This window comes from Lissotriton vulgaris, chromosome 8, assembly GCF_964263255.1.
Source record: "Lissotriton vulgaris chromosome 8, aLisVul1.2, whole genome shotgun sequence".
Classification (NCBI taxonomy): Eukaryota; Metazoa; Chordata; class Amphibia; order Caudata; family Salamandridae; genus Lissotriton; species Lissotriton vulgaris.
In genome coordinates, this window is record NC_141696.1 from 296897004 (window position 1) to 296919270 (window position 22267).

Below are 22267 nucleotides of genomic sequence, written 5' to 3' on the forward strand. Positions count from 1 at the left end.
TGCCTCAAACAATATGCTACGTCAGCTAATAGACATAGCCCAAGAGGAATTTGAGAAGAACAAATTGGACGTTGTCGCCCAGTCAAATAGAATCGAGGATGCTAACTGGGGCAAAATCACGGTCAAGAATTATGCCATTCTAAATAATATTCTACATGTACATGAAGAAGACATAATACAAAGAGAAAATCGCAAATTTCAAAGAAACCTGACTGACTATCAATCGGGCAGGTTCTACACATTTGCCCAAAAAATAAGACAATATTGCTACAACAACGTCATCAACCCACATGAGTAAATCAACAGAAACCCCTCTATCCTCTGAAGCAGAATCAGTGGAGGAACTGGCAATTAACAGCAATACGCGACCAAAGGTACATGTTCGGGAGAAAGTTAAACGACATTGCTTGGGTACTGCCCAAGACAACCGCACCAGACCTCCCAACCTGATACCACCAAAATCAAGTGGTGTGGGCGTACAGCCAAGAGCAAGGAAAAAGGAACTACACAACACACCAGGCCATATTCAGAAATAATGTCTAACAACTTAGTGATCAATCTTTCCTCAACCGTACTAACTGAAACTCAGAACCAAATCCTAAACAAAGGCCTATCATTCTGTCCTACAACTTGCTGGGACCTTGTTCAAACGAAGGTTGACCTCTTTAAGTTTACGAGGAAACTAAAATTGCATTCTTTCTTTACAGACAATCCCATGCGACATGTATCAATAGAAAGAGATAACCAGAGTAGTGACCTAACTGTACAAGATTTAGAAAATATTAACCTTTTGACAAACTTAACCATGGATACCAGCCCAGATAATCTGGAATCGTTAACAACCACTGCTGAGGAATAGGGAATAGACATCTTTCCCTCTAGACCAAATCCTCTTAAAAAGAAATCCAAATTCACACCAGCCTTACCGTCTGGCAATTCAATAGATATGTTTTTCAAAGCCGTAAACAAAGATCTGGAAAAGAATTTGAAAAATATCAATCCAAACCGAAATGCATATCAAAAAGTATAACAACAAAAGAGAAAAAGGATCTGACAGAATTAAAAAATTACCCCCTGCTTACAATCAAAGAAGCGAACAAAGGAGGGAATGTTGTCATACAAAATACCGCAGACTATCTGGAAGAAGCCCACCGACAACTAAGTGATGCAACATCCTACCTGAAACTTGATCAAAATCCCACAAAAGAAATTCAAGCTAAACTTTCCCAACTTTTCACTGTATGGTATGAAAAAGATCTGCTAACCTTGGATGAAAAACAGCTTATATACATTGATAATCCAATCACCCCAACCCTGTATCTTCTGCCAAAAGTTCATAAGCCTGAAAAAATACCCAAAGGAAGACCAATAATTGCAGGAATTGACTCAATCTGTTCCAATATGGACGCATTCATCGATGCAGAACTCCAAACCCCTCAAGCGGGACCTCCCCTCTTTTATTAAAGACACCAAGGATGTCCTACAAAAACTAGAGAACATAATCTGGCAAGAAGATTATCTCCTCTCATCAATTGATGTCACCAGTTTTTATACCTCAATCAAACACACTGATGGAATTGCAGCAACTAGAACATATCTACAGACCAGATCCGTCCACCTTCCAGCCAGAAATAATATGATACTGGATATGTTGGAATTTCACCTCTTTAACAACTATTTTCTCTATAATGGTAATTTCTTCATACAACTTCAGGGCACAGCCATGGGAGCGAAATTTGCACCGTAGTATGCCTGCTTCCTGATGGGTGAGGTAGAAAGACACTGGCTTTGGGGAGAAAGACCAGACAACCTCACTCCCAACATCATCATGTGGGGCAGGTATATCTATGATATCCTGTTGATCTGGCAAGGATCTGAGGCACATTTGAAATGGTTCATCAACTCACTCACTCCCAAGAAATGGGGAATTGAGATCACATACACTATTTCTAAAACCGCAGTTGAATATCTTGATCTCACAATCTACATTGAGAATAACAAATTGCGTACGAAAATACACAGAGAACCAACCTCTGCAAATTCAATTTTACATGCGTCTAGCAGACATCCCAATCATACTGTCACCAATATCCCAGCCGGCGATTACTGCAGAGCCCGAATGAACTGCAGTTCAAATAAGGACTACACAGCAAATTCCAATGAAATCACCCAACACCTCAAATAACGAGGATATTAAGCACAAGTTCTCACTAAAGCCCAAAAGATATTTGCTGGCACTGAACGACACCAACTGTTACATAACAATTGTACTAAAGAAAGTAAATCAGTAATTCGATTCAGTACACAATACAATAATGGACACCAACAGATTTGGAAAATCTTGAATAAAAACTGGCATCTCCTGAAGAAGAACCCTATGATCTCTGGAGCGCTCCACGATAAACCACAACTCAGTTTTTCCAGAAGCAGGAATTTGAAAGACATTTTATGCCCATCTTTCCTGGAAATAAAATCGGTACCCATAAAACTTCTGCCACAGCCTAAAGATTTTTACACATGCTCAAACTGCTCAGTATGCAAACTAGGCAAATCAAGAACAAAAGAAGTTACCATCAATGGTAAACTGTATAAGATAAATGACTTTATTAACTGTGAATCGATTTACAAAAGGGGGTGGTGATGAACAGAGTGTCTGAATTGAGCAGACCACTCTTACCCAGTCCAAAGATCAGGGCTTGATCCATCACCGTTATTTATCTCACTGCCCCATCCCAGCTCAGAACCTGGCTATATGCAAATCAGTCTGTCCCTGGCCCAGTGCATCATGGGAACAGGGCAGACTAAACTACCAAGCCAATTCTTTACCAGAAAGGAGACAAGCTACCGGGGACCGGTTTCTGGCATTTCAGCCTCTTCGGCCCGGCTTGCTTGAATCCTGATGGAGCAGTGAGAAAGGGACTCATGTCTGAGTATACCCTGCCACACCTATAGTGGCCAAAATCGATTTCCAAAAGGGGGTGGTGATGAACAGAGTGTCTGAATTGAGCAGACCACTCTTACCCAGTCCAAAGATCAGGGCTTGATCCATCACCGTTATTTATCTCACTGCCCCATCCCAGCTCAGAACCTGGCTATATGCAAATCAGTCTGTCCCTGGCCCAGTGCATCATGGGAACAGGGCAGACTAAACTACCAAGCCAATTCTTTACCAGAAAGGAGACAAGCTACCGGGGACCGGTTTCTGGCATTTCAGCCTCTTCGGCCCGGCTTGCTTGAATCCTGATGGAGCAGTGAGAAAGGGACTCATGTCTGAGTATACCCTGCCACACCTATAGTGGCCAAAATCGATTTACAAAAGGGGGTGGTGATGAACAGAGTGTCTGAATTGAGCAGACCACTCTTACCCAGTCCAAAGATCAGGGCTTGATCCATCACCGTTATTTATCTCACTGCCCCATCCCAGCTCAGAACCTGGCTATATGCAAATCAGTCTGTCCCTGGCCCAGTGCATCATGGGAACAGGGCAGACTAAACTACCAAGCCAATTCTTTACCAGAAAGGAGACAAGCTACCGGGGACCGGTTTCTGGCATTTCAGCCTCTTCGGCCCGGCTTGCTTGAATCCTGATGGAGCAGTGATTCAAGCAAACCGGGCCGAAGACGGCTGTAATGCCAGAAACCGGTCCCCGGGAGCTTGTTTCCTTCCCAGTGTAAGAATTGGCTTTTGTAGTTTGGTTTGCCCTGTTCCCATCATGCACTGGGACAGGAACAGACTAATTTGCATACAGCCAGGTTCTGAAACTGGGATGGTGCAGTGAGCTAAAAAACGGTGTTGGATCTAGCCCTGATCTCTTGACTGGGTGAGAGCTTTCTGCTTAATTCAGAGACTCTGTCCCTCACCACCCCTTGTTGTAAATATTTTTGTCCACCCTAAGCGTGGAAGGGTATTCTCAGATGTGAGACCCTTGCTCATTGCACCATCAGGATTCAAGCAAACCGGGCCGAAGACGGCTGTAATGCCAGAAACCGGTCCCCGGGAGCTTGTTTCCTTCCCAGTGTAAGAATTGGCTTTTGTAGTTTGGTTTGCCCTGTTCCCATCATGCACTGGGACAGGAACAGACTAATTTGCATACAGCCAGGTTCTGAAACTGGGATGGTGCAGTGAGCTAAAAAACGGTGTTGGATCTAGCCCTGATCTCTTGACTGGGTGAGAGCTTTCTGCTTAATTCAGAGACTCTGTCCCTCACCACCCCTTGTTGTAAATATTTTTGTCCACCCTAAGCGTGGAAGGGTATTCTCAGATGTGAGACCCTTGCTCATTGCACCATCAGGATTCAAGCAAACCGGGCCGAAGACGGCTGTAATGCCAGAAACCGGTCCCCGGGAGCTTGTTTCCTTCCCAGTGTAAGAATTGGCTTTTGTAGTTTGGTTTGCCCTGTTCCCATCATGCACTGGGACAGGAACAGACTAATTTGCATACAGCCAGGTTCTGAAACTGGGATGGTGCAGTGAGCTAAAAAACGGTGTTGGATCTAGCCCTGATCTCTTGACTGGGTGAGAGCTTTCTGCTTAATTCAGAGACTCTGTCCCTCACCACCCCTTGTTGTAAATATTTTTGTCCACCCTAAGCGTGGAAGGGTATTCTCAGATGTGAGACCCTTGCTCATTGCACCATCAGGATTCAAGCAAACCGGGCCGAAGACGGCTGTAATGCCAGAAACCGGTCCCCGGGAGCTTGTTTCCTTCCCAGTGTAAGAATTGGCTTTTGTAGTTTGGTTTGCCCTGTTCCCATCATGCACTGGGACAGGAACAGACTAATTTGCATACAGCCAGGTTCTGAAACTGGGATGGTGCAGTGAGCTAAAAAACGGTGTTGGATCTAGCCCTGATCTCTTGACTGGGTGAGAGCTTTCTGCTTAATTCAGAGACTCTGTCCCTCACCACCCCTTGTTGTAAATATTTTTGTCCACCCTAAGCGTGGAAGGGTATTCTCAGATGTGAGACCCTTGCTCATTGCACCATCAGGATTCAAGCAAACCGGGCCGAAGACGGCTGTAATGCCAGAAACCGGTCCCCGGGAGCTTGTTTCCTTCCCAATGTAAGAATTGGCTTTTGTAGTTTGGTTTGCCCTGTTCCCATCATGCACTGGGACAGGAACAGACTAATTTGCATACAGCCAGGTTCTGAAACTGGGATGGTGCAGTGAGCTAAAAAACGGTGTTGGATCTAGCCCTGATCTCTTGACTGGGTGAGAGCTTTCTGCTTAATTCAGAGACTCTGTCCCTCACCACCCCTTGTTGTAAATATTTATTAACTGTGAAAGCAGTAATGTAATCTACCTCATTTCCGGTTCGTGCGAACTACACTACATTGGGAGCACCATTAGGCCTCTAAAAGTCTGTATTCAAGAACATTATCGCAACATTCACAAGTCAGACACTAGTCAACCCTTACTGGAACACTTTCTGACACATCATTGCCATCAACATAACTTCACCCTCATTGGCCTCAGAAATTTGAAACAACATAAACGAGGCGGCAACCTGGAACTACGCTTGCGTAAGGAGGAAGGTGCTCTAATCATAGGCCTGCAAACAGTGGAATTGGGCCTCAATAAGGAACATGAGTGGCATCACTGGCTCTAAAAAGACAACTACTTCAACCAAAAACTTGAACTGAAGACCATCTGTGAATATGCCACCTGTGTATCCAAATGCACAATCTCACAATGAACTATAAGATCTGTACCTGTCTAAAAAATGTGTGCAATAAGTTTGATCAATTTTGTAACCCCACATGTAGGCAAACTACTTTCTACTCTTAGGTCAAATATGCTAGTTTCTATTTGGCAACTTATGCACAAAATGCTTAAATACTCTCTCAGATACCTTGCCTTCTCTTTCACTATGGAACTACTGTTACTTTCATGGTGACTGCTTGGGCTAAGTTATCGCTTGATCCTCCAACCTAAACTCTCCAACCTTGTGTCAATCACAATGTTTAGATCCTGTTCCCTTCCCCCTTTCTTTTCCTCGTTTTTCTACCTCGATTTTCACCTGGTTTGGAAAATGAAGAGATGAGCTTGTCAGTTCTACCTTATCACAACTTGACACTGAAATATATGTATCTCTGCGCATAATCACTTCCTGCTGGCCTTTGTAAATAAACGCTCTTTCGCAACTTGTTTAATATTTTCGACCTTCCATAGATGTGGCAAGAGCTGACCCATTCACATTGCAATATTCTTCCATCGACTTATTTGACTGCACTCATGGGGGTTTCCCCTTTTGGATTTGCAATTAAGGTAAGGAACCATCTCAGAAGGTGGCAATGTCTACTACTCCACTCGCCACTGTTCCTTACTGTCATTGCTCGAACCTCCGCAGACTGATGTTACGTAACCTGTAACCTGCGCAAATCATCTGCTACACGAGGCTTGAAATGCTGCAATTATACGTTAACATTTCTGGGCACATGCATGTGTTCTGCCTCATGGATGGCTATCTCGATTGTGCAACACCCCCTTTTAATGAATAACTCTAGTTCTCATTAGTCATGCTTTTTAGTACGTTTCGGTTTCAATATATTCATTCTTTAATCCACTGCATTACTACTATTTCAAGATTGTGGTGGCACTTACAAGCCCCACCTCTCTGCTGAAAATGTGGCCGTTTAGTCTTTCATTCGCTTTTTCACTTACGGTGACGCTGGAAATCTTACTTCAGGGTCACCATGTCCGTACACCTTATTTAAAAATGGCGCCTCAAACCTACCGCAATATGTGGAATTATCCTAGGACCGGACGAGATATCTTCGCCTCTACAAATGCAAAGTGGCGGCTGCATCGCTAAATGGCTGTCTCCTGCTCAGTTCGGTTGCGGCATACCTGTACTGCGGTGCTGAGCAAACGCTGCTCAAGACTTGTTTAGCTGCTATTCCACACGCCAGTATTAAGCGCACTTTCTTGGTTTTCCCCCAGCCAAGGCAATCCTGAGCACACAATGCTCACCACCCTGTTCAGTCCTCAACCCATAGGCTACTCTTGAACGCACATCCTCGTCTCCCTCTCAAACATTTAAACAATGTTAAACTCATACACTGACTTCTCATAGCTAAATTCATTTGGAGAACCTGGTAATTTCAACATATGGGGCCATATGTAGGTGAGTCAATACCGGTCTGTAACGGTGAAATTCGGTAAATTTCACCATTACCGACCGGTATTTAGGGATTTCAGATGTAGGAGGCAGGTTTCAAGGATTCAGTAATTTACCGAATCGATAATTTAAGAAATCGGTAAATTACCGAATTCTTAAAATACTGAATCAGTAAATTACAGATTCCTTGAAATCCTATGTAGGAGGAACTCAAGTGAGTGCATTTTTGCATTCAGGATTCGTTATTTACCACCAACTATAAGTTGGTGGTAAATACGGAATACCCTTGAAAAGGAATTTTTGGCTTTTTTTCCAGTGCCTTGTGGCAGAATGTATGTGTGTCACATGTGCACACATGCACGATTAAGGGGTGCAACAGGGTGTCAATGTGACACCCTGCCACCCTTGAATATGTTCCCCCTACTACCGATTCGGTATTTACCAAATCGGTAATAGTGAATGGCTTCCCATTCATTGCTATGAGCCTCCAGGCCTATAGGAATGAATGGGAATTACCGAATCAGTAAATAGCGATTCGGTAATACCGAATATTACTGAATCAGTAATCAAGTCGCCTTTTTTGTATTTGAACAATACAATAACTTTGCTTTTAAAATGTACTCTTTTACAATTTGAGTTGTACAATGTGCAACTAACCAGTTTCATTGTTGTGTACATAGGTTTTTAACAATCGACCTCACATTCAAATAGACTTACCACTATTTAGAGATTGATATCTTCGCACGTCTGTCGGTGGGTCAATGATCAAATTTAACTATTGTTAGGACTTCAAACTGTATACTGCCTTGTGACATGATCCACAAATGAACTTTCAAAATTGTATTTTAAAATGTTAATTTCAAAATGTGCTTGAACATGCAGTAAAACAACACGTTGGAATAACAATGTTGTATCACTATTTTGGAAATGTGCGGATTCTCTGCTGAAATCATGTTGTCAGATTATAGAACCTAGGTAGTAAAAAGATTTTGATTGTTTTAAGAGTATTTCATGCTTAACATATTCTGCATGAATTAACGTATTACCAAACACCATCAGTATAAATACCGCTTGATCACCCTTGTCATTCAGACTAACTGCTATTTAACCTCTTTGCTGCTAGGCCTCCCCCCCCCCCCGTGCTAAGCCTTTTTTTGGCTATTTGGGGTAGTGCGCACTTAGGCCCCGTAACCTTTTGACCACATAAGGTATCCACACCAATTTTGCGTCCTTTTCTTCAAACATTATGGGGATTCTAAGGGTAACCAGGGTTTGTGGATTCCCTTGGAGGGGTCCCAGAAATTAGCCAAAATACAGCACATTTTTGGGTTTTTTCGGAAAATGGGTAAAACGGGCTACAAATGAAAGCATCTGGGTTTTTCCCTGCAAATGTTATCAAAAAAGGCTTTGTGGGGCTGAAATCACAATGTTCCCAGCTTTTAGGAAATGACATACTTTTGTCAGAAAACCAGTTTGGGCATTTTTCTGGGCCATAGCCTATTTTTGCTATTTCTTGTGCTTTCAACCTCCTTCCAGTTAATGGTACAAATGAGTGTGAAAGCAATAATGGATCCTGGACAGCTATACATTTTAGAAAAGTACACACAATTCTGAATTCAGAAAGGGGTCATTTGTGTAGATCCATTAAGGTTTCTTTACGGAAAGTAACAGTTAAATATTGGAAAAATTGAAAAATAGTTGAGAAAAAAAACTTTTGTGTCAAAGTTTTCACCTGTAACTTCTTGTAATTATGACAGCTCTTTGAAAGCAATATACCATTACATCAGTTGGACCTTCCTGGTTGTGAGGATATATAATAGTTGTAAGTTCACCGAGAAGCAGATGAACCCAGAGTCAAAAACTGATTAGCAATTTGCAATGGCTTTTCACTATATACCGGGTATAAAGCAATTATTGTGTGAAAATGTATACATGGAAAAATCGGTAAGAAAGACACCTATGTATTTCTGAAATGGGAACAAATTGTAGAGTTTAGAAACAGTACATATTTACACATTTTCAAAATTGGAAATACTCATACTAGCATGAGAATTATTGGTCATTTTTCAAAATGACTTCTTTTTTACACAATGTCTTTCATTTGGAAGGCAGAAATGCATCAGAAATCAATAGGTAATAACAGTTGCTTTACAAATCTGAATTACCCTAAGTCTCCCGATAAAAATGGTACCTCACTTGTGTGGGTAGGCACAGTGTCCACGACCGGAAAGGGCTCAAAACCCAACGTGAACACACCACATGTGTAGCTGTCATTTTTTGTAACCCTAGCGCTGCCGGCACCTAGGGAAACCTAGCAAACCTACACATTTTTTTAAACTAGACTCACAGGGGAATACAGTATGGGGTAACTTGACTGCCTTTCACCAGGTTCTGTTGCCCAGAATCCCTTGCAAACCTAAAAATTGACCAAAAAAACACATTTCCCACATTTCTGTGGTTAAAATTTCTAGAATCTGTGTGGATCTACAAATTTCCACTAACCCTGCGTTCCTTAAAGACTTACGAGAAAAGTGCTACCTCACATGTGTGGGTCAGTTTAGTGCCTGCGACAGGAAACGGTGCAAAACACAAGGTCTTCACACCTCAATTTCGCAGTGAAAAATGACCCTTTTTTGGTAAAGTGCCTAGCTGTCGTTTTTGAACCATAGCTCTGTTGGTAAACCTAGCAAACCTATACATTTTTGAAAAGTGCACACCAAGGGGAATCCAGGATTGGGTGACTTGACTTGCTCCCACCTGGTTCTGTTACCCAGAATCCCTTGCAAACCTATAAGAATTGACAAAAAAAAAATTCTCCATATTTCTGTGGTGGAAAGTTCTGGAATCTGCGTGGATCTACATATATCCACCCACCCCGCTTTCCCCAAAGTATTATGAGAAAAATGGTACCTCACTTGTGTGGGTCAGCCTAGTGTCTGCAACAGGAAACGGTGCAAAACGCAACGTGGTCAAACCTGAAATTAGCAGTGAAAAATGACACTTTTTGGCAAAGTGCCTAGCTGTCGTTTTTTAACCCTAGCTCTGCCGGCACCTAGGGAAACCTAGTAAACCTATACAATTTTGAAAAGGAGACACTCAGGGGAATCTAGGATGGGGTGACTTGAGTGCCTCCCACCAGGTTCTGTTACCCAGAATCCCTTGCAAACCTAAAGAATTGACAAAAAAAACACATTTCCCCACAATTCTGTGGTGGAAAGTTCTGGAATCTACGTGGATCTACAGATTTTCCTCCCACCCCGCCTTCCCCAAAGTCTTACGAGAAAAATGGCACTTCACTTGTGTGGGTCGGCCTAGTGCTTGCAGCAGGAAACGGCACAAAACGCAACGTGGTCACACCTCAATTTCACAGTGAAAAATGACCCTTTTTGGCAAAGTGCCTAGCTGTTGTTTTTAAACCCTAGCTCTGCCGGCACTTAGGATAACCTAGAAAACCTATACATTTTTTAAAACTAGACACCCTGGGAAATCCAGTATGGGGTGACTTGAGTGCCTCTCACCAGGTTCTGTTACTCAGAATCTCTTGCAAACCTAAAAAATTGACAAAAAAACAAATGTTCCCTACATTTCTGTGGTGGAAAGTTCTGGAATCTGTGTGGATATACAAATTTCCACCCGCCTCACGCTCCCAAAAGACTTATGAGAAAAATGGTGCCTCACTTGTGTGGGTCGGCCTAGTGTCTGCGACAGGAAACGGTGCAAAACGCAATGTGGTCACACCTCAATTTCGCAGTGAAAAATGACCCTTTTTTGGCAAACTGTCTAGCTGTCGTTTTGAACCCTAGTTCTACCGGCACCTAGGGAAATCTACCAAACATAAACATTTCTGGAAACTAGACACCGGGGGCTTCCAGGGAGGTATGGCTTGCATGGATCCCCCAGCGTTTCCTTACCCAGAATCCTTTGCAAAGCTCGATTTTTTCAAAATAAAAATCACTTTTCTCACACATTTTTGTGTGGGAAAGTGTGGCATCACTGGGCTCACACAAATGTTCTACCACTCAGCGCTCCCTCAGGTCTCCCAATAAAACTGGTGTCTCACTTGTATGGGAGGCCCAAGCACCCGCGACAGCCAAGGGCCCAAAACGTAGTGAGGCGTCATTAAATTTGCCTATCTCCAAACCACCTGTTTTTGCAAGGGGTGTCACCTGGGTTTTTGGCCCCTTGCTCAGCGGACATCTAGGGAAACCTACCTAACCCACACATTTTCCGAAGCATAGACACCCGGGGGCTTCCAGGGAGGTATGGCTTGCGTGGCTCCCCCAGCGTTTCCCAACCCAGAATCTTTTGAAACCCTCGATTTTAGCTGAACAAATCACTTTTCCCCACATTTTTGTGTGGTAAATTGTGGCATCACCAGGCTCACACAAATTTCCTACCACCCAGCGTTCCCCCAGGTCTCCCAATAAAAATGGGGCCTCAGTTGTGTGGGAGGCCCAAGTACCTTCGACAGCCAAGGGCCCAAAACGTAGTGAGGCAACATCAAATTAGCCTATCTCCAAACCACCTGGTTTTGCAAGGGGGGTCACCTGGGTTTTTGGCCTCCTACTCGACGGCCATTTAGGGAAACCTACCAAAACCAAACATTTCTGAAAATTAGACACACGGGGGCTTCCAGGGAGGTATGGCTTGCATGGATCCCCCAGTGTTTCCTTATGCAGAATCCCTTGCAAAGCTCGATTTTTGCTGAACAAATCACTTTTCTTACACATTTTTGTGTGGAAAAGTGTGGCATCACCGGGTTCACACAAATTTCCTACCACCCAGCATTACCCCAGGTTTCTCGATAAAAATGGTGCCCCACTTGTGTGGGAGGCCCAAGTACCTGTGACAGCCAAGGTCCCAAAACGTAGTGAGGCGACATCAAATTTGCCAATCTCCAAACCACAGGGCCAAAAACTCAGGTGACCCCCTTGCAAAACCAGATAGTTGTGAGATAGGCAATTTTGATATTGCCTCACTACGTTTTGGGCCCTTGTCTGTCGCAAGTATTTTTATTGTGAGACCCTGTGGAATGCTGGGTGATAGGAAATTTGTGTGAGCCTGGTGATGCCACACTTTCCCTCACAAAAATGTCTGAAATAAGTGATTTTTTCAACTAAAATTGAGGTTTGCAAGGGATTCTGGGTAAGGAAACGTTGAGGGATCCATGCAAGCCATACCTCCTTGGAAGCCCTCGGGTGTCTATTCTTCAGAAATGTGAGGGTTTTACAGGTTTCCCTAGATGGCCGCCGAGCACGGGGCCAAAAACTCAGGTGACCCCCCCTTGCAAAACCAGGTGGTTGTGAGATAGGCAATTTTGATGTCGCCTCACTACGTTTTGGGCCCTTGCCTGTCGCGGGTACCTGGGCCTCTCACACAAGTGAGGCACCATTTTTATCCTGAGACCTGAGGGAACGCTAGGTGGTAAGAAATTTGTGTGAGCCTGGTGATGCCACACTTTCCTTCACAAAAATGCTTGAAATAAGTGTTTTTTTCAGCTAAAATTGAGGTTTGCCGGGGATTCTGGGTAAGGAAACGTTGGGGGATCCATGCAAGCCATACCTCCTCCGAAGCCCCCGGATGTCTATTTTTCAGAAATGTGTGGGTTTGATAGGTTTCTCTAGATGGCTGCCAAGCACGGGGCCAAAAACTCAGGTAACCCCCCTTGCAAAACCATGTGGTTGTGAGATAGACAATTTTGATGTCGCCTCACTACGTTTCGGGCCCTTGCCTGTCGCTGGCACTTGGGCCTCCCACACAAGTGAGGCACCGTTTTTATCGGAAGGCTTCGGGAAATGTGGAGTGAGTGGAATTTTGTGGATCCACGCAGATTCCAGAAATTTCCACCACGGAAATGTGAGGAAAATTTGTTTTTTTGGGAGAAATGTTTAGGTATGTAAGGGATTCTGGGTAACAGAACCTCGTGAGAGCCAGTCAAGTTACCCCATCCTGGATCCCTGGGTGTCTCATTTGGAAAAATGTACAGGTTTGCGAGATTTCCCTATGTGCTGGCTGCGCTAGGGCCCAAAATCGATAGGCATATTGCTAAACAAAAATCAGTCCCTAGTTTGCTTTCTGCCGCCCCGGGGGGATATCCGTGGGGTGGGGTTGCCCTGATATGCCCCCAAGGGGGTCAGAAACACTGTGGCTATTTGTTTGGGGGTGGGGGCTTTGGTATGCCCATTCTGGGCAGGCCCCACCCCCTCACATAAGAAAGACAGCATAATCATTGGCCTCTAGTGGGCTTTTTGCCCCCCCGGGGGGCAGATTGGGAGCAACTGCCCGAATCTTCCCCCCAGGGGGGGCATAAAGGCTGTAATTGTTGCATGTGGGAGTGGGGGCATTGGCATGCCAGTTTTGGGCAGCCCCTACCCTAATTAAAATTTGCACCCAAAAATTCCTGGCTTTTGCCCCCTCCGGCTGGGCATATTGGGGGCTAATGCCCCCATATGTCCCCCAGGGGGGCTGAAAGTCCACTAGACGCCAGGGAGTTTTTTTGGCAAATTTTAATTAGGGTGGGGGTTGCCAAAAATGGGCATGCCAATGTCACCACCCTAAATAAAATGTGCTCAAAAAAATCCCTGGAGTCTAGTGGGCTTTTAGCCCGCCCTGCTCAGGGGGGCAGATTGGGGCTAATGCCGCCATCTGCCCCCAAGGGGGAAGAAAGCCTACTAGACACCAAGGATTTTTTTGGCCAAATTTTAATTAGGTTAGGGGCTGCCCAAAATGGCCATGCTAATGCCCCCATCCTAATTCGAATTTGCCCCAAAAAATTACCTGCCGTCTAGTGGGCTTTTTGCCCCCCTGGTAGGTAGATTGGGGCTACTTCCCCATCCGCACCCCAGGGAGCAGGAAGGCTTATATTTTTGCAGGGGAGGGGGTGGGGGCATGTGCATGCCTATTTTTTTAGCCGCACCCTAATTCAAATTTGCCCCCCAAAAATCCATGGGATCTTGTGGCCTTTTTTCCCCTACCAGGGGGGGGCAGATTGGGGGCTACTGCCCAATCTCCCCCCCAGGGGGACAGGAAGGGTTGGGGGCATGGGCATGCCCATTTTGGGAGCCCCCACCCCAATTCAAATTTGCCCCAAATAAATCTCTGGCATCTAGTAGGCTTCACCCCCCGGGGGGGGGCAGAAAGTCTACTAGTCACCAGGGAGTTTTTTGGGCACATTTTAGTTAGGGTGGGTGGTGCCTAAAACGGGCAAGCCAATCCCCCCACCCTAATTAAAATTTGCCCCCAAAAATCCCTGGGATCTTTTGGCCTTTTTGCCTCACCAGGGGGGGCAGATTGGGGGCTACTGCTCCATCAGCCCCCCAGGGGGGCAGGAAGGCTTTTATTTTTGCGGAGGAGGTGGTGGGGCATGGGCATGCCCATTTTAGGAGCCCCCCACCCTAATTCGAATTTGCCCTCCAAAAATTCCTGCCATCTAGTGGGTTTTTTGCCCAGGTGGGGCAGAAATTCCACTAGACGCCAGGGAGTTTTTTGGGCAAATTTTAATTAGGGTGAGGGCTGCCCAAAATGGGCATGCCAATGCTCACACCCTAATTAAAATGTGCCCACGAAATCCCTGGTGTCTACTGGGCTTTTTGCCCCCTCGGGGGCAGATTTGGGGCTAATGCCCCCATCTGCATCCCAGATGGGCAGAAAGGCTGCCATTTTTGTGGGGGGTGCGTGGGGGCGTGGGCATGCCCATATTGGTCAGCCCCCACCACAAATTATAATTTAAAAAAATCCCTGGAGTATAGTGGGCTTTTTGACCCCCTGGGGGGTAGATTGGGGGCTACTGCCCCCAACTGCCCCCAGGGGGGGGCAGAAAGGCTGTACATTTTGCGCAGTGGTGTGGAAAATAGAAAAATTGATGTACATAAGCAGCGTTCATTTCCCTTTTTCCCACTCCTCTCCCTGTATGCACCATGAATACCATAAAATATTGACCGTATCACTCCGCCAGTAAAAGCCCATGCCCATATGTACATGACAGCCATTTTAGGCACCTTGGCCTCTTGCCCACTCATTAGAATCACTGGCTTCCCTCCTGCGCGCATTTGAGCACCCCCCTCCCACTCTCACATGCATAGACCATGAAACCCAGCACTCTGCGCGACCCTGCTATGAAAGGCAACCCTCCTGCTTGACCCAGGCACCCCCCCCCATTTCCCTCTTGAAGAGGCATCCTTCGCCTCAGCTGACATAGCCCCCCAGCTGTATCTGACTGCCCCTGTTCTCTCATGTACGGGTCATAAGACCTCTCTCTCTCTCTGTGCGACTCTGACCCTGCGCGCACCCTGACCCCCTCCTTCTCCCTCACATGGACAAGTCATAAACCTTCTCCTTCTGCAAGACCCTGTCCTTGGGAGTCACGGCCGCGCCTGACCAACACCTCCTTTCCTTCCATGAATGCCCCTCTGTTGACAAGCCTTCCCTCCACGCTCGATTGTCCACGCGGCATGAATACCACTCCTTTGATGACCCCTTCCCCCGAGTCCGACTGACCACACATGTCCGAGGCCATCGCCTAAGCCAGAGGATACCATTTACTGCACTTTATTGTATGAAGTCACTCCTCTTCAAAGGACCCACTATTGATCCTGGTCTCCCCACCCCCTGGGCTACGATCAGGCGCACACATCCTAATAATCAGCGGAACATTCAGCTGCGTCATTGCCCCCTCTCTTATCAGCAGGTCAAGGGTCCCTATTGTGAACACATGTGGGGTAGGATTGACACGAGGATTATGGGGTTATCTTTTCTTTGTTTCACAATGCTGTGACTGTAATGCCAAGTGTTTTGTAAGGTATAAAAGGCTGAGTCTCAGCTCACTTGTTAGAGCACCTCGAGACGATACCTTGTTGTCTGATCTGATGTGTTCTGCTCCGTCGGAATAAAACTTCTGTTTCCTGCCTTCTGGTCTCCGGCGCCTGCCTCATTGCTTGGTAAAACTTGAATGGTACAAGGGCGGTTAGCGCCGGGCAAATCTTGAGAAAGGTCCTAGCCCTACCCTTTTTCTACAATTGGCGTCCCAAAGCGTGGGGCCCATCAGCGACACGTGGATCCAGTGGGAGAGGTCCCGATGACAGAGTGAACGACTGCAACGATCGGGAAGAGCTCATGTCCGATAGACCCTCGTCTGACAGCCGATCATCCGACCTTCACTAGTTCTGAACAGACCTCTCTCGAGTGATCTACGGTCCTGACTGGGAACCATCAGGAGTGCCGCGAACATCACGAAGGAAAGAGGACGATCGGGCGCTGGATCCAGAGGACAGGAAACCGTCCATGCGGTCCGGGTAAGGTCGTGTAAACACGACGAATTGAGGAAAATTGTTTGTTTGGATAATACTAGTATTACGCTTTGTTGAAACCTCTGGAGATTCGCTGTCTGCAAACGGAGAAAAACAACAGGCTCTCTCTTTGCAAACAGTGAAGGATAGGTAACGCAGACTTTTGTCCCCGTTGTAATCCGTCGTGCCTATTTTCCTCCCCCACTGTTTCCCGAACTGTCGTTCGTGGATTATTGTCTGGAGATTCTTTGTCTGCAAACAGGGAAGAACAAGGTCTCTCTTTGCAGGTAGAGAAAGAGCGGGTAGCGATAACTTTTCGTGCCCACTTATTCTCCCCACTGAATTGTTTGATTGGCCGATTATTCGGTATTGGTTCGTTTGAGGTGTTCACCGCCGGCAAACAACGGAGAATAGAAATATTCTGTCTAGTCTTTGCCCGCCGTGATAAGATAGGTAGTGCAGACTTTTGTCCCCGTTGTAATCCGTCATGCCTGTCTTCTCCCCACTGGTTGGTAGCCTGTTTAGCCCGGACCGCTTATTAGAGATGAACCATCCAGCTCCACTGGAGGGCACACCTAATAAGGACATGTTCATTAAGTGTGGACTAGTCGCTATAGCTTATAATAGGTTATGGCATAAAAATACAAGAAAAAGAGTTGAGCGAAATCAGTAGGCCACTGATGAGCCATCAACTTCGCTAAAAATAAAATAAAAAACGCTAGAAATAACTCGCAATAAGAAACATAAAAATGGCGAGGGAAGACAAGCTTGACACCAAGGCAGCCACGAGGTAGCTAGGTTCCGTTGCCTATTTCTGCCCTAAACATGTCTGCTTCATTGCCCACCACGCCCAAATAACGGTCACACGAAATAGAAACAAATTCAATAGGTACCTACCCCCATTTCCGGAAGCTCCCGAAGTGCAACAGGTCCGCGGTTACGCCCATCCGGAAGGCGAGGCCTCGAGGCACGAGGGGCCCGCCTGGCCACGGTCAGTAGGAGATGATGTTGGGCAGGCGGTCCAAAGAATGACAGAGACCTCTCCATCTCTCCTCTTCTGCTGCCCTGCAGGCCACGAGGGGGGGGGCTGTCTTGCCTCAGCCACCGACCACCCCCCCCCCTCTGTCTCTCGCCTGGTCCGACCCGCGAAGAAGGCCGAAGCCAAAAGCGAGAACGGCGGCGCTTGCAAGTAGTCCCGCCACATGTCAAATTCCTGGATAGTTACAGGTAGTCCCGCCACATGTCCACCTCTGGAGAGTTGGAGGTAGTCCCGCCACCTGTCAAAGAGGAAGGGGGGGGGGCTGTCTTGCCTCAGCCGCCGACCACCCCCCCCATCTTCAATAGCCGGCACGGCCAATACCGAAGCGGCGGAGCCGAGGAACGGCGCGGGGTCGCTGGAAGGGGGAGGCGGCGCGAACGAGCCTCCCCCACCTCCCTTCAGGTGGAGGCTTCCAGCGACACCCCAACGCTCTTACTTAAAGAGGGTCCACAACGAAAAACGGTCTTTTGCCCAGGACGGGCACACGCCCCATGCCTTCTCTCCTCGACTTTGAAGATTCTATGAGAGCCGGGGGGCCCCCGACCCCTCCGCATGGGTGCCCCCGTCCCCCTCACTGGGAACCGCGACATCGACGCACTCCTGCCGGCGCCAGCCTCAGTTTGGAAATGGCTAAAACACAGCCAAGGTACAGACTTGTTCAGTTCCGGTGGAACACCAGAGTGACCCGGTAGGAAAATTGTTGCCGCCCTCCCCACTCTTTGACTAAATGGTCCATATTGTTAGACTGTTACCACATTGCACAAAAACTTTTTGAACTGCCAACGGAAGGTTCTGGTCCAACCATGAGTCATTGGAGACATTCTGACTATACCGGAACCTGCCTGACCTCGCCCAAAATGGCGCCGATGCACGAAACAAACTTTCAAACTCCCTGTTCACCCGGATTGCTCGAATCTTGATGCTCTGAGATACGTGTGCATTTTTGGACAATGAAAGTCGGTAAGATGGATAGTGATTATGAGCTTAGAGAAGAAAAGCAATACCGATATTGATCATGTGTTTGGACAATGAACTGATTTAGGGTGGGTACTAATTATGAATGGGAACAATGAATTGGTGTAATTTAGACAGTGAACGAGCATCCGGATAATGAATTAATGAACTAATTGAAAAACTGAATTCTTGATATGCATCATGTCTGCTCTGTAGTAAAGTTCGATACGATTTTATTGCACTGCCGCACTTTATGCAATGAACTGCCATCAACTTCTTTCTTCCTATGTACAGTTCCAATCTGCTCTGTGGCTGGTCCACTGGGTTGTAGGCCTGTATTTTATACACCAGCACTTTTTATTAAAAGTATTTTGAAAAAGAAAGCATAGTTGTAGTGGTTGCATTAATGAGTTTTGAATGTATTACTACTGTGAGCAACGAGAAAATATGATGAAGGCTGAAGGTTAAAAAGGACCCGATATTTAGCAGCTACATTATGTGTGACAGACAGCCGGAAAAGTGTTTTAGACGCTTTTAAACGACACCACAGAAATGCCACCTGATCGCCACCCTTGCACGCAACCTAAAGGGGTCGCGACCAAGCAACTCATGTAGATACGCAGATCATCAATGATTATCTATCTGACCCTACTGGTCCCTCTGGGCTTAAACGCCGAGATGGCAAAGAAATGCACTACGTGGAGATAGGTCGAGTATGTGGTAGGTAAAAACATTTCCGGATTACTGCATGCTGAGGAGGTTTGAATGCTGCCCCCCACCCCTTCTTTCTCCTCCCTTCTGCAGGTCGCGTTGGAACATCGGCTGAAGTATGGGAGAACGATGATCGAACAACCGACGAAAAAGGGAAGGAGGGAATATGAGCATAGTCCTTATGACGATAAGTTTTTAGAGACATAGACTTAAATGTGACTGTTCCTCCATTAGAGCATAGCGACTGAGAAAATGGACTGACATAGAAACTCGACGGGTACTGTATGACGGAAATTGACTGGAAATTAGCACGTTAGAACGGCTGGGAGGATGGACTGACATAGAGACTTGACGGGTACTGTATGACGAAAATTGACTTGAGATAACACGTTAAAGAACGTAACTAGACGTTTGACTAGGTAGGGAAAGGACAGAAGAAAAATGCAAGAGTTAGGGTTACCAAGGCTGCTGCCGTCTGGGAAGTTAGAAATGTTGCTGATGTTCAAAAATACTGCTCCCCCCCCCTTCTCACATTATAGATCTAGCCAAGCTGTCCGACTGTTCTCCCGATCAATACTTGCCGTTGCCTCAGCCTGGAGAACTTCCCACCAAAGGAAGAAACTGAAAAAAATGATTTAAGATCCAACCATGAGTAAATAGCGCGACCAGGTTAATTTCTGATCAACTAATCGAGGTGTAAGTATTGGCAAATGAGAAGGCTCGAAGAAATAACAAACGAAAAGGGAAATGAGAGGAAAAGGAGGAAAAAGGTAAAAAGAGCTCAGCACGTAGATAAATAGGATACTAAAGATGCGCAGCATGCAGAAGTTCTGTTTGGCCAATAATTGTTTTATGTTTTGTCGTGAACTCTTTTGTATGTAACATATGTACTGTCTTCCCTTGTCTGAGTTTGTGTGTATGTAATGTACGGGTTTATGTCTTCCCTCTGTCTGCGTTTGCGTGTTACCTGACCTCTGTCGTTCTGTGTTGTGAGCACACTAAATGACCTATTTTCGTACACGTCTCTCTCTCTCTCTCTCCCTCTCTCTACATGTCATACGTGTACCGAATGGCTCGTTTAGGTTGCGGACGACTCTCACTCCCTACGAGAGTCCCCCTGTCCCATCCTTTTTGTATGGTAATATTGTGCCCCGTCGGCACCAGTCTGATTGAATACTTATTGAACGCGAAGGTGTTCAGCGAAATTGACCAAAACTAAAATGACTGTATCTCGCCATATTACTACCTCTCCTTTCTACAAAATGAATGAACTCGAATTGGCTGAGAAGGAAAGGACAGGTAAGACGACTAAGGTCCCCCAATTTGGCCTTTTATAGGGGAACTGTATGTCAATGGCACCTTTTTTTTTTTTTTTGTTCATTAGAGACAAGCGCTGAGGTCCAGATTGACCCCCAATGCCCAGATTGCCCCACCCCTTTGCACCCAAGCACGAATGCCCGAAGCGTCCCCGCCCCACTTGATTGACCCCAGCTACTGTCCCCGATATATATATATGATGACCATGAGTAACTGCAGCCCATCGAGAAACACCTGTTTGACCGTGTCTTTCAATGATTGCACACCCCGCTCTGTTTGAAAGAGTTAGCAAGCTCTAAAGGGAAATGTAAGACTGTTAAGGCTCGGGTTAGAAGGACGAGTCTCCCCTGAATGTTGTCAATCTTGGGGTTTTTTGATGAAATACGCAAGTGACAGGAGTCTGACCTCTGTCCATATATGTCATGAACGAACGCCGATTAGACTTGGTGCAGTAGAAATACCCACCTACTTACTTCATGCTAATAGACTTCTGACTATGACCAATGAGCATAACGCCAGGTGCTAGGATTGCGAGTGGAATTCAAATGTAAAAATCTCTTCTCCTGCCAGGTCTCTAAAACTTGTTTTTACCCATTTAAAGATACTCAATCACCGGAGGAGAAGGGCCGGACGTGACGCACAGCGTGGCTGCAGATCATGAGACACATGCGACCTCGACCAAAGGTGGAGCCGCAGCACAACAAGAAACGGGACGAGGCAGCACCCTCAGAGGCGGTAAAAGAAAGGATGAAGGGCTGTCCTGAAGCTCTCTGTCCGCCAACCCACGTGTGCCTGGAGCCTCCGTCCCTCTTTTCAAGCCCGATTGATGGGCCCGCTTGCTTGTTATCCATTGCTCCCTTGGTCCCTTTGGTGTGTCCCAGGAAATCTGCCCCCACTCCGCCCTCTCACTCCCATCGACTATCGAAACAACACACCCTCTTTTCCATGCGACTCTCTGCTGAAAGGAAGAACAGCATCTAGATGGAAATGGGGTTACGCCACGGAAATATAGGTGCCAAACTTAAGGCGCCACTAAAAGGATTGGTTAGGGAACAGGACTGTGGTCTAACAGCAGAGGACTGACCTCACCCTGCAACGCGTAAGGATAGAACCGAGCTGGACCTATAGCTCCACCGCCGGTGCTCAACAGCGCCAACGAAAGGACACGGACTAGAGCCTACCAGTGATGGCTCACTACTAAAAAGACACTGTGACGAAGAGATCTTATTGAACTGATTCCGCCCTCAACTGCTTGGTCAAAATGTTCATTGGTCACATTTTTAAGTCAGAAAAATTTATGCTATGTAGTGCTTTTGAAATGATAGGAACTCGACAAATGCAATTTCCTATGTACTGCATTTTGCCAATCGCACCAACTGTTCATGATTTTTATGCAATATGTTAGTATTGACAAATGCTATTTCATCAACCACATGTTTATATGTACGCCCCTTAACTAGGAAGGATAGGAAAATGAACTTCATTGTTTATATGTACCCCCATCAACTACAAAAATGAACTCTGTTATGTAAAAAGGGGCGACTGTGGAAAATAGAAAAATTGATGTACATAAGCAGCGTTCATTTCCCTTTTTCCCACTCCTCTCCCTGTATGCACCATGAATACCATAAAATATTGACCGTATCACTCCGCCAGTAAAAGCCCGTGCCCATATGTACATGACAGCCATTTTAGGCACCTTGGCCTCTTGCCCACTCATTAGAATCACTGGCTTCCCTCCTGCGCGCATTTGAGCACCCCCCTCCCACTCTCACATGCATAGACCATGAAACCCAGCACTCTGCGTGACCCTGCTATGAAAGGCAACCCTCCTGCTTGACCCAG